General features: G+C 35.9%; 1 protein-coding gene across 8 annotated transcripts in view; it reads left to right on the forward strand.

Annotated features, from left to right (window-relative positions):
* The window catches only part of lrba (LPS-responsive vesicle trafficking, beach and anchor containing), a 283,633-nt gene that overhangs the window by 98,010 nt on the left and 171,635 nt on the right, over positions 1–13,988 (forward strand). The gene's annotated exons all lie outside the window — the stretch shown is intronic.

The raw sequence follows: 13,988 nt of genomic DNA on the forward strand, positions 1-13,988 counted from the left end.
TTATAACTTTCTACTGTAGTTGTTCATTATTAAGAAATGTAAGACTTCTGGTATAGTGACAATCTGGCCAGGCTGAAAGTGCAAGTGTATCTTGCCGTCACATGCTGTTTGATAAGTGGTTCAGGAGGCAATCTTGAATAGGAGGCAACAGCTGGAGATCTCCAATGCGTACTGACATCTTCAGGATATGAAGTGTAGAAAACTTACATTTGGCTTTGTCTGCTTGAATGTGGCAAGCATGGCTCATCTGTTATAGGAGACTCAGCAACAGAGATGACTCCAGTTTGCCATACTACACCCGCAAGACAAGTCTTGTGATCCAATGAAATGAAAATTGACGCTCATCAGAGTTGTTTGGTGGGGAAAAAAGGTGAAGGTAGTGTTCATTGTGATATATGATGCGGGGGTCTGCCATGTCTTGCCTTCCTTTTGCATGTGTACATCCTGAAATCCTTATTAAAGACCCTGAAAACCTGCAGACACACTGGCCCTCCAGGGGCAGGATTGGTCTATAATGTGCTCTAGAATTCAGGAAAAACAGTCTAATAAAGGTTGTGTTACCTGAATGCATATGCATCACTCTGGCTAAGGGAAATCTCAAATATTCACAAGCACTGCAATTTGTAGTTTTACGGTGCCATCTTATCTAACTCAGTATAAATGGTAAGTAATCTCACACTTGTTTACATTTGTACACGTGTATAACTCTGCAAAAAATCCTATTGAATTAACTGGCCATCTAGTTCTGGCAACTTCTAAGAATGGTAAATTTGTGATATCTTCACTTGGATGCGACTGAAGCTCAGCACAGGTCAACAATCAAAGTAACAGCTCAGGTTCCTCTGATGTCTTTCCCATTGAACATGACTGTGGCATTTATGCTGACAATGGCATTATAAGCCTTTCTCTCAGCCTAAGGTGTAGTGCTTCATATTTTTAGTCACGTGACTGATATGTTTTTTTTTTAATCACTGAAGAAATACAGATTCACAAATGTTCTGCTTTATAAACCCCATCAGATCTGCAAGACTTCTGTACTGCAAGTCAAAATGCAAAACCAGCTCATTGATGATCAAGTGAAAGAGTTGTCAACACTTCATGAGCATATTATATAGTTTAATTCTTTATGGAATACTGCATGAGCCAGTCATTGATTGTTTTTATTAGTTTGGTGATCAGGAGAAGACCTTCTCTGCTTTCTAGCAACAGTCTCTTCCAATATACAAAATGTATGATATCCTGATTTTAAGTTTGAACTATTACTGCCTTGTAATAATAATGATATTTTTTCACTTATCGGTACCCTTAAAATATTTAACTTTTTGTATTAGTATTTTTGAGATAGTGTTAAAAAATCAACAAGCATTAATTTTACTGTAATATTTGAAGAAATAAAGCTGAAGCTTATCTCTGTCACAAAGCTAAATGTTTAGACAGGCATCTTTTGCAGGTAGATCTAAATGACGCTGCCTTAAAAGTGCACTTGTCTATTAGACATGAATATCATTTTTGAAAGACATCAACTTAGCATTGGCTACTTACCAAGGCCACTTTATAAAAGCTGCTTTTTTGGCTTGCCTTAATTCATTCTGACATTTTTTCCAATAACACCACCTCAAGTCTGGGTTTAAAGCTAAATTTATAGCCTTGCATTCTGAAGTACATCATTTAAAAAAAAAGGTTTCAACCCAAAACATCTAATAAATAAATAATGTGTGTGGCTACTCAGTAGTAGAATTTCCAGACTAGAAATCATTTCATCGGATACTCACCAGTCCACTATCTGAAAGTGCTGTCAGATAAATCTTATAGTAGCTGCATTTGTGTCCTGTAAATCACATGTTATTGTCTGAGCCTTCTGCCAGGTCATCTATTCTTTTCCCATTTATCAGAAATGCTTCCAGTGTATAGGACAAAAAAGCTTGAAAGTAGTATCATCCAAGCTGCCTTAATTAAAAATAGATCTGATTTAACAGGGCCATTTAAGAAAGACAGAGTCAATAGTGCCTTGTGTTAAATATTTAGGCAGAATCTAATGCTTCTTTTTCCTGTTTTAATTTAAGGTAAACTTCAGAATTTCATCATCACCATACATTATAAGGGCGGAACATTTTTAATCAGTTTATTTAATGAAGGAAATAGTATCCCTAAAACAGAACGAGGCAATCTATCGATGCTTAAATTTAAATTAAGGGCACATATTTGGGAAATTTATGTCATGTGGCCCAAAATTGGCTGGATGAAGGGTTTTCTTTTATTTGAAATTATGCTTTCCTTTCTTAGGTAATTTAGTTTTCTGTTTAGATTTCTAACATGTAGCTTATATATATATTGCATTTGTGATTATTTCAGTATATTTATTGCAAGTTGGCAGCTCCTCTAGACACGTCAAGCTTAGACACCATTTGCAATAAATGGGGGATGTACAATGCCATCCATAAGTATTTGGACAATGACACAATTCTTTCTTGTTTTGGCTCTACTCCAGCACGTTTGATTTGAAAACAATGACTATGAGGTTAAAGTGCAGAATGTCAGCTTTAATTCGAGGGTATTTACGACGATATTGAGTGAACCATATAGGAATCACAGCCCTTTTTATACATAGTCCCCGCATTTCATGGGACCAAAAGTCATTGGACTCATTAACATAATCTTAAATAAAATTTGGCAGGTTTGCAAATCCTTTGCAGTTCATGACTGCCTGATGTCTGTGACTCATAGACATCACCAGACATTGGGTATCTTTCCTGGTGATGCCCTACCAGGCCTGTAATTCTGCTATTTTCAGTTCCTGCTTGTTTCAGGGGCTTTTTGCTTTCAGTCTTCAGTAAGTGAAATGCATGCTCAATGGGATTCAGGTCGGGTGATTGACTTGGTCAGTCAAAAACATTCCACTTTTTGGCCCTGCAAAAATCCAAAGTTGCTTTAGCAGTATGTTTGGGGTCATTGTCCTGCTGCAAGGTGAAGCGCCATCCAATGAGTTTTAAAGCAGTTGGTTGGATCTGGGCAGATAAGATACTTCTGTACACTTCAGAATTCATCCTGCTGCTGGTGACTGCATGTTTACATCATCAGTAAAGACAAGTGAGCTACTTCCACTGGCAAACATACTGTACATGCCCAAGCCATGACAGTACCTCCACCATGTTTCACAGGTGAGGTGGTATGCTTTGGATCATGAGCAGTTTCATACTTTCCTCTTTCCATCACTCTGGTACAGGTTAATCTTCATCTCATCTGTCCATAAGGCTTTGTCCCTGAACTCTTTTTTTATGTACTTTTTAGCAAAAGCCTTTCTGTGGCCTTTCTTACCAGTGTTTTGCATCTTGTGGGGCACCCTCTGAGATTATACTGATGTGTTCTTCTCTTTATGGTAGTCTTTGACACATCTACTGTATACCTACATCCTGGAGAGTGTTCCTGATCTGTTCAACAGATCAACTTGGTTCTTGCTGTTCAACAGTCGAAAGGAGTTTTTTCTTCACGATTGAAATTGTTCTTCGGTCCACTACCATAGTCTTCTGTGGTCTTCCAGGTCTTTTGCTATTGCTAAGCTCACCAGTGCATTCTTGCTTTTTAACGATGTACAAAACAGTTGATTTTGACACACCTAATGTTTTGGCAATGTCTCTGATTGATTTATTCTGATTTTTTAGCCTCATGATGGCCCGCTTTACTGGCATTAACACTTCTTTTGTCCTCATGTTGAGAGACAACAGCAGCAGACTCCAGGTGCAAATGCCACATCTAGAATCAACTCTAGATCTTCCGTTAGCTCTTTTGTGCATGAACTAATGATTCAATAACACAGAGCTGGCCAAGAAACAACCGAGCAGCCAATTGTCCAATTACTTTTGATCCCCTAAAATGGGAGGACTATGTATAAAAAGGTTGTGATTCCTGTATGGTTCATCCAATATAGACATTAATACCCTCAAATTTAAGCTGACATTCTGCACTGTCACCTCATAGTCGTTGTTTCATTTAAAATACAGAGCCAAAACAAGAAATATCGTGTCACTGTCCAAATACTTACGGACTGCACTGTAAATAAATCTAAAATTAAAAATGAGCTCCTGAATTTACCTAGGAAGCAAATTTCCAAAACTGCTTCTGTCTATAGCTGAAGAAAACATTGTCATGGGCCATCTTTGTTTTAAGCACAGCATGGTTTCAGAGTAAAGCAACAGGTGTAAATTTAAGAGACAGTCATCAGTAAGTGTCTGTACCACCAATGTCTAATGATTACAAATAGATTCTAGTAGTGTCCAAAGGAGAAAAAAATCATTATAAGGAGAGATGGAAGCATTATTATACAAAAAAATTCCTCCCCATACCAATTAAATGCAAAATAGAGCAAAATTACTTTAGTCTAGTGGATACTTCAAAAATTAAATGTTTTTTTCAAGAAAAACAATTAAGATTGCAAGCCTTCTTTCTAAATTTAAGTTTAATCTCGGAGCCTAGACTTTCAAGGAGAAAGACTGAACAGCTGGAAGTCTAGCTTGTGGTGCTTATTGCACTATGGATGCTGCTTTTGTGAACTGAGGTTGAGAAAGAGAATCTTGATGGTGGACATTTTTATATACAGTCTCCTAATACGAGCCTTTCAGTTCTGTTGATTTCATTCCTATATTTGGCCATGCTTTTACAATCCTCTGCCTATTTGTATAGCCGTCAACCATGATCTAAACTGATAAATACCAAGGCCACTTCACACAGTTTTGCACACAAATGTCCTGATGGTGAATACATACATTTACATGTATGTGGTTGATATAGTTCACCTGTTGTGGTGAACCACAGGGAAATGTTATAGGCTTGCTCTCTTCCTGATCTGTGTTAGCTTTGCAAAGGTTCTGGTATAGATACCAAATTAGCTAAATATGCAAATGTTTTGGAAAAAATGGGAGAAAAGGCAATCGGAAACATTATAAAATAAAATCATGGTTTTCTGCAGAATCTTAGCAAAATAAATTTAAAGTGCTTACGTTAAGTGCTTTACAGGAAGTGGGAACATACAGTACACTATACATATTGCATGTGTTATGAACTTCAAAAAGCAATGCATTACAGGAATAAAGCCAAAAGTGAAACTTAAATCCATGGAAGTTATGCTCAAGTTTTACTATGCATTGGTAAGGCCTCACTGGTAAAAACAGTGTCCCTGCTCTGCTTGCCAAACCACAAAAAGCATATTATTACATCCTTGGAGTTCAAAGAAGAAGAACCAGATCTGTTCCTGGTCTCGGGGGATTTTCATACACAGGTTAAATTAGCTAAATCTCTTCAGTCTAGAACACAGCAGATTGAGGGGAGATTTCATCTATCAGTATAAAACACCGTAAAGGAGTATGGATAGGGTCTACTCAGGGGACTACAGTAGGTCACTCTCAGAAGTGGGAGAAGAACAGTCACAACTGGAAAATAACCAAGAGTTAATTTAAGATGGAAATGCTTCTCTACACAAAGGGTCTCTGTTATAGGCCTCCCAGCCCAGTGGTTGAGGCACAGACGTTAAGTTATTTTAAGAAATGACTGGACACAATTTTAGATTTACTTAGATACTTAACTTCCACAAGAGCAAGATGGACTGAAGCCTTTTTCCTTTTCTTAGAATTGTACTATAACCAACTCATACTCAGTGGGACAAGTCTTCTTTTGGATCCATACCTTTTCAGCTTGTGTTCATTTTGAATTAAATCTCAGAGTTCAGTTTTAGTGCAAGGCATCACTTTTAACCTCTGTACTGTTTCATTAGGTTTTCAAGCTTGCAGTTGCTTTTCGAAGAGAAATATGCTAGAGAATTCTTGTGCATGAATAATGCATATTGAGAAACATTTCACATAGCTTTGAGAAGTGAATGCCTCTAGCATTGAAGTGTTTGAAGAGATTCAGCGTGCGGTTCAGCATATCACCGAATCTGCACTTGGGGTTTGGTTGAAGCTAGAGTTAACCTGTTTAACAGATGGTTACGTTTTCTACTGAAGGGATAGAGAAGACTGACTTCCCAAAGTACTTGGCTTTTCTTGCCCCTTGACCTCTAGGCCAAAAATAGAGAGTAGTAAGGGCACAGAGTTTAACCTACCATTAACAGCAAGCATTCAGTTACTGCACCTTTAGAGTCAGTACTTCAGAGTTAGAAATACTAAGGTCTGACAGTGAGAAATCCTTTGTGATGTTTATGTCTAACAGATGAACACCACTTGCTTTTTGTTTCTTTTTTTCACTTTTTTAGTTTGATGCGCCTACTTTTTGTTATTCACAGGTCAGTAGTGTCGGTGTCCTGTTGCTGTTCCTATAGCCTTTGGAATATTTGAACAGAAATGGATGTATCATTTGTAATTACACTCATAAAACCTCTCCCAAAATCTTTGCGCTTAGCTTAAGAGGGTTTTGGACTATGTTCAAAGCAAGCAAGACCATTGGAGATGAACTAATGGACCTTCCTTTCTTGTTTTCTATATTATCTGTGCTTTTCAGTGTATTATTGCTTCATTTATTTAGGTACATTAGTCTGAATAATGCAAAGTACGTGTTTATTTTTGTTGGAAGTATAAAATAGTTATTTAGTAATCAGTTTTCTTGTTATTAAACCTTTAAGGATGAAAAAAATAAAAACTAACGCAACAGGCTCAGGGGAGTCCCGTTATAGACAAAGCTAACTCTCTGTTCATGAAACTATCTGTCAATAAAATATGTAATTTTGGAACAGCATTTCTTTTATATTGTTTCAAATTTCTTGGTGAGAGAGCAGTGTGCAGAAACCAGACATCTTCTGGCGAAAAGAAGGAGCTAAGTAACTTTATGGAGTGAGGAATGTACTGTAATTCAGGTCGAATAGTTTCTCGTCTTCTACACAGCCAGAATGACACCCTGCAGTTTAGAAAAACACACATACAAGGTTCAAGATCAGTGCAATGTAAGTGGATTTTCTCTTTTATTTCAAAGGAATGGGGCACATACAGAGCTACACTGTGTCTCGATTGTCTAGTCTGAAGGATAACATCATGCTGATTTCACAGTAAATTCTTTGAGCAATATTCTCCAGTGTGAGAAATCAAAAACAAAGTAATATCAACTGGTACTTAATTCTCCAAGCTCCCTGCTGATCAGAGCTATGCGGTGAAATGGAGCTCTTCCTGACAGGAAGTAGGCCTAGGAGGGCAGAGAACTCCTAAAATAAAGTATGTTTAAATTTGGCACCCAACTGTTTTACAGTTTGGCTGCATGACTTTGGATGGAGAATAAGAATGGTCAGAATTTCTGTTATTTATACAAAGACAAAGCTATGATTCCCCTAAAAAAACGTCTGGTGGGCAAAACATGTTCTGTTTTAGTTCCTGGGAATAATACACTTAATAAATACTATTTTTTTCATATTTTTTGAGAGCTAAGACAGGCTCATGTTAAACTCTAAAACACTGTCAACAAATATAATATTTAATACACTAAATTAAAATTGTTTCTTGCCATCACACTTTTGTGCATTGCTTGTGAGCTGCGTATATCATTTATAATGCAATTTATATATACTGTACTCATGTTTCTTTCAGAAGTAGTAAAAAAATATCTAAATGCTAAGAGGTTTACTTCAACAACAGATTGATGTTTCTATAATGATTTCAAGTATCCAGAGAAATTCATAGTTCAGCCACAGTGCACATTTTGGGAATCGGAGATTTACAATGAATAATTATTTGAGGAGATGGAGGAATTCTAAATAGTCATATAGTTTTTTTTAAGTTTTAAGTGCCTTGGGCGATTAGACATCTCATTTGTGTTTTATATTTTTATCTTAATTCTACAAGGATGTAGGAAAATAAATATTTGTTCTCTTTATTATATTTATGTATATAGGAATTACTTTTTTGACGCACTAGGGGAACATTTCTTCAAAATGCTTATTTTCTTTTGACAAGATAGCATCTCAACCAGCGCAAGTCGTGACTTAGTTAGGTGCCGTGCGAATAATATCAACAATTACTACATACCTAACAGTGCTGTCGGATGTCATTGTGATATGAAGAGAGAATAAAGACTGGCAACTTCAGTCATTTGAAAAACAAAATACTTTTGAATATGCTTCTGCTAAATATCTGCACTATGGAGAAGATGTAAACATTAAAATATATAACAGTATTTAAAAATTGCAGAAATGGCAAATTTATTTTTCAGGTTCTATATGTAATGGTTTGGAAATGTAAGGTTAAAGACTGTATATCGACCAGCTTCCTGAATAGAATGTCTGGTTAAGCTGAGAATTGTTTTGTTGAATAGTCTATATATACTTAATGCAAACTTGTGAATGTGCAATGTAGACACAGGGGCTCGCGGACGAATAAAAAGGAACTTAGAAAATTAGTCAAAATGAATAGTTTCGAAATATAAAAATAAATGAATGTTTCATGTGTATCATATGGCGGAAATGCTATCGGTTTGAAGGTCAGGTTAGTCAGTTCTGTTAGTTCACTTATTTCAGTTGAGACCCTGAAAGGATTTGGTGAAAGTCAAGCATGTGCTTTGTAAAGGTTATTTTTTGTTGTTTAATTTGTTGATTTTAATGTTTGATCTCCATTTCAAGAGACAAAGCTCTCCAAAGCTTTCTTTTCTGAGGAAAGAGGCAAAACTCAGTTTTGATAGTAGGGCTATAGTTCTGCGATTTCAATTGTTAACATACTTCTAATATTTCAATTGTCTGTTTTTCATGTTCGACAAAACAAAGGTTTCTGAGAAATTTTTCATGGTGCATTATATATTGTTCAGAAACTGGATATTAGTTTTAAAATACTAGGGAATCCAGAATCCTGATGAATGTAAACAAAAAGAAAATTACTTGGATCTTAGTACAGACAAGACAGTGTAAAGAGGAATATGATTCAAGCATGTAGGGTTTTATGCTATAGCTTAGTTAAGTATGCTTTGTATATCATAAAATATTCAGGAGTTCTTAAAGGTCAATGGTTTTTACTGAAATTTGACATATTCTGGAAGTTCAGTGTGCCATATAGACTTGAACTTCTGTGGTTCTGGTTTGTTGTGTGATCCTCTCTGGCTCTGAGACATAGGAACCCAAAAGGATTAGGGCAGTTCCTAATTTAAAATGAAACAGAAAATAATAAAAAAACAAACACTTATTTTCACATTTTCCGTTAGTTAAAACATGACTATCCACAAAAGGTCTAAGTTAAAGTAGCTGCATATTGAAGAGGTAAATAGGATATTAAGTTTAAATAGGATGTTAAGTTAGCCCTCAATAAACTGCATAATACAGTAAGTGTTTTCTTTCTTCATTTAGATTTTGTATGTATTACAAAATGTAACAGTAATAATTAATTTAATTATTGTATTAATATAATCTCAAAAATGGTAATTACTGTATTTTTGTTTACCCTTTTCCTTCCATTGATTATCTAATGAATTTCCAGTTTTCCAGTTTCATTTGACTTTCAAATTTAAATTTGCTGCAGGACTTGCTAGTGGAAGGGAATTCTAATCTTTTATTTTCTTGTGTTATGTTTTGTAAAGAAAACCATCAATTTGAAAGCTTCCAGAAACTAAACTGTTTCCCATCCATCAAAAATAGTAGATTATATTTTGCAAATATACTATAGAGATACGCCAAGGCTAAATAAAACACAACTGTTCCAATTTACATACTTAGCAGTGTTTGATTTAAGTGAACCTGCATTTTCTAATATTAAGGTCTCCCCTGTCTGAAACTTTATTTCTCCTTGTGCATCAAACCAGATCAAAGTGGTTGTAATCAGTATCCATATAATGTTCACTAAAGGTGCTGCAGACCTAATCAACATGAGACTAAACAAGAGTCCAGTCAGCTCCTGGCTGAGAAGGGGCATCCGGTTCTGTAAAACTACTGTCCTTTACTGATTGAAGGATGAAGGAAAGCCTCTAAACGTACCTTTTTTTGTTTGATGAAATTGTGAAAAATCGTGAAAGGTACTGCAACTTTATACTTCTGTATTTTGTGAATTGCAAAGTGTCAGGATATTTATTCTGAAAGTAAATATAGGCTTCATGCAGAAAATAGCATAACGCAGTGTGACATAATTAGTATTTGAATACAACTCTATCCATCTCCACTTCAGCAAGATGAAAGAAAAGGCAGGTCATGTATTGGTTTGCCAACATTGATTCAATTTGTTCCAGCAAATGAGATGGCTGTTTTTATCCCCCCTCCCAAAAAAAAAAAAACGTAGAATTGCTCCTGCTTGGTTTAGTTTGATTGTTAATTTTAAAGTTAACATGAAAATAATTCAGCTTCATGGTGGGAAACGGTCTTTCCCCTGGAGCTATCGGCTCTGAACAGATCCTCACTTCTTCTTGCCAAGCTGTGGACGTTCCCTGTGGGTTTCCTGTCAAGCCTTTTAGGGCACCACTGTCATTTGTCTCGGTGCTGGAGTTGCCAAACACACTGACCACGAACTAATAGGATGCATTTACGCAGCACCCATGCATATAGCTTGTAAGAAGGTTTTAATGACAGTCATCTGTTGTGGTCTCCTAGCCTTGTAGGACAGGGAATATTTTTATCACCCCAGTCAAACTCAAGCACCTCTGTTTGATTAAGAAAAGACTTCCCAGATCTTGAGTGCCGCTGCAAAATGGGGTTACAGTGGTTCGCTTGACAAAATGATGATTTGTGGTAGGAAGACTTATTAAGCAAGAATCTGGACCTATTGGCAGTGTTTTATTTTTGCTTAAGGGAGCCCACAAAAAAAAAAGCAGAAAACATGTCCTTTGTCTATCCAGGTTCATATGTATGGTTAATTTTTATAATAGGCCCTGGATAACCTTGGAAATGAGAAAATAGCAGACATGAAAAGTCAAAGCATTCCTAATTAAAATGTCTTTTTAAAAGTGCAGAACAATAAGCAGTGAAGTTCCTTTGATAGGATGTTGTCTGGGACATTTTTGTAGTTGCTAATATCGTGATTAATTCTATTTTCACCTTCTACAGGCAGGTGCTTTGTAATTTTCTTCTTGATATCCTTTTCTGGGGAGTATAATTGGTGTTTTATGGCACAGTTTCGATCTAGCTCACTCTCTGCTCAGTTAGATCAAAGGGGAGGGTGAAAGATCACCAGGGCTGTGAGATTGGGTCTGAAGAGGCTGAGATGAGGATCCTTTGCGATATCAGACACAAGGTGAAAGGTCAGAACTAACGGTTTGTTTTTTCACCTAAGGGGGAGGATATTTAAAGGCCTTGTGTATTGTAAATTCTGTCAGGTATCATTAAGCCTGCAAATATAACAGAATCTAACCAGCTTTTTAAGAATTATTTTGCAACTTTGCTGGAGGTTCTAAGTGCCCTGCTCCCCATTTTCTCTTTTATTAAACAAGTCATACATATTTCATTTTTTTCAACAAATTTGTTGAGCAATTTCCAATATGAGTACCGTTTCTCTTATTAAAAGGTTTTGACAAATAACCCCAATGACAGCTCATTCTGCTCTAATTGGAATCAGTAATATTGAGTGCAAAAATATGAAAACTTCAGCTTGTTTTTTTTTTTAAGTTTAACGATTCTAAACTGTTTCAATACTCTTTTTTAAATGGTTGAAAATCTGTGGCTTGTGTGATACTAAATAAAAAAGAAACCATCATTATAACTTGAGTTTTTTTTTTATTTTGACTGCAGTTTTAATGCTTAACTAATATCCCATTTACCTTAGAACTTTCTTTCCTGGCCTGTTCCAATTATTCCGATATGGAAGATACTTGCAATTTGACAGTTTGTTAATATTGGAGGGTGGAACGTTTTTTGATGATGTTTAGATACAAAAGATCAAAGCTTATCATAATTGCTTTGTCAAATAAAGTACTTTTTTCTAAAAGACGGGCTTCATTGTCACAAGAAGATTAACTTTCTATTTTTTTTTTAGTTTAGAACAAACTATGTTTATGACCCCTGCTTCCTCCAAGTGTTTACGCAGACAAGACTGGGCAAATAGTTGAGGTGACATATCTACATGCTCATCAGAAGGGCCTCATAATTAAAGCCCATCAATCAAAAGTTAATTTCTTTGAAAAAAAACTTATGTTTGAAACTGGCATCTGTTCTTATGCCTACAGATTCAGATACAAAACGTGGTTAATTGCAGTAAAGCCAATTTGAATACATCTGAGGTGAAGTTGGTTTTATGGTGTGTGGATATAATTTCAATCTTCATATACGAGAACCCTAGTCATAACAATGCCATTTACAATTTGGTTCAGTAAATCAAAATATTTCAACAAACGTAAAATTGGGCCCTTTAGATAATTGTTTACAAGACTTTCTCACATAATCTCTTTGTAAAAGCCTGAACTCAGTGTATGTTTTAGTTATACTGTTTAATGTTTTTGTTATATTTAATATCATTATAATGACTCTTGAAATATGTATATGCATCTGTATATACCAATCTCATAAAAGAGATTGACGTGAAAAAGATTTTAATATCACTTCATTTTTTAAATCTACTGTTTTTCCATGCTTGCAAAGAGCCAGCAGCTGATTGCTCAGCCTGTCAGCTGCAGGTGTATCCCAGGGTTTCCTGCCCATCTTGCTTCAGGTTGAGTTCTGAAAGATGTCTTCAGTCTTCTAATTGAGAGGAAGTGTACACTCCATTACAAGGGCCAATAGTTTCATGGGAGTCATTGAAGTAAAATTCCAAGAAAAACCTATCCACTGTTTAATTTTTTCAAGTGGGAATTAAATACATGAGCCATTGGTTTTTAGGAGCCTATAGTTACCACTTCATTTTTGGAAGGCTTCCAGGCAGCACAGTAATTTCAACCACATAGTTTGTATATATGTAGGCATTGTGTATTTCTGTGTGTATATGTATACTGAATTATAGGACGGTGCTTAGTGAAAATAGCTTCCAAATGGTGGGGTAGCTTGATGTAGTTTCTGGTCTTGCTGGTCATTTGTTTTTTACAAGTGGAAGCAGTTTGACTGGATATATATACATACAGAGTTGAGTGAACTCCAGCTACTACCCAGAACCACTCCTCTCCTCTTGCCATTGTAACGCTTCCCTTTCTCAAACATCCTAAGGCGATCATTGTTTATCAAAGCTGCGCTCAATGTATATAAACACGTGCTTCCGATCAGCTGAAATAATGATAAGTGAAGAGTTAAACATATCGGCTCAATTTCCCGTTCAAGCAGAATTTATAGACTTCTGGAAATGCAGTGGAACTTTTCTGGCTACTTGAGATGTTAACAAAAGTTTAAAATTGTTTATTTTTGTTTTATACTTCATGCTTCCATGCCCCCCCCCCAAACGTATTAAATACCTGTGGGTTTACAAAATAAGTCTTCTGCCTTGTATCTAGTAGCTGTTTATCACAAGAGAAAATCATATTCAGTTAACTATAAATTATTTTAGATTTGAAATTATTGGCTCTGTGGGTTTTTCTTTGCAATGCTGTCCTTCAGAGTTCTAAATTATGTGTTAAGGCTATTTTGTTGCATTGGTGTGCTCTTTGAGGTTTTTAATGTGTTTTCCTCCAGTGCCCCAGGGAAAAGGAGAGGTTAGAACTTCATACGCCCTGAGTATCACATTGTTTTATTATTCTTCTGATGGCTGGTGCATAAAGTGATGAAATATTGAACTGATCATGAAATATGATGACCATTAACCTCCTTTTTCACAACTATTAAAACTCACTTTAGGCTGCTCTCAGCTGTGGTTTATTAAATTGTTTAGACTAACACCCTTTTCAATAATTGTTAATGAACTGCAGAAATACTGAGTTGCATCATGATAAATGCATTTTTCACTTTTGTTTCTGGCAACTTCTATCTTTACCAGTTGAAAGTGAACACTTGTTATAAAGACCCTGTGAAATGTGCTTGAGTCCTGGATCTGATTTGCTCAGTAGCTCCATGCCTAATTGGTGATGATTGTAGCAGTTAGTGTGTGATTCAGTGCTTCACCAATGTGGAATCCAGTTCCAGTTATTGCTGATGA

This window comes from Lepisosteus oculatus, chromosome 1 (genome assembly GCF_040954835.1).
Source record: "Lepisosteus oculatus isolate fLepOcu1 chromosome 1, fLepOcu1.hap2, whole genome shotgun sequence".
NCBI lineage: Eukaryota > Metazoa > Chordata > Actinopteri > Semionotiformes > Lepisosteidae > Lepisosteus > Lepisosteus oculatus.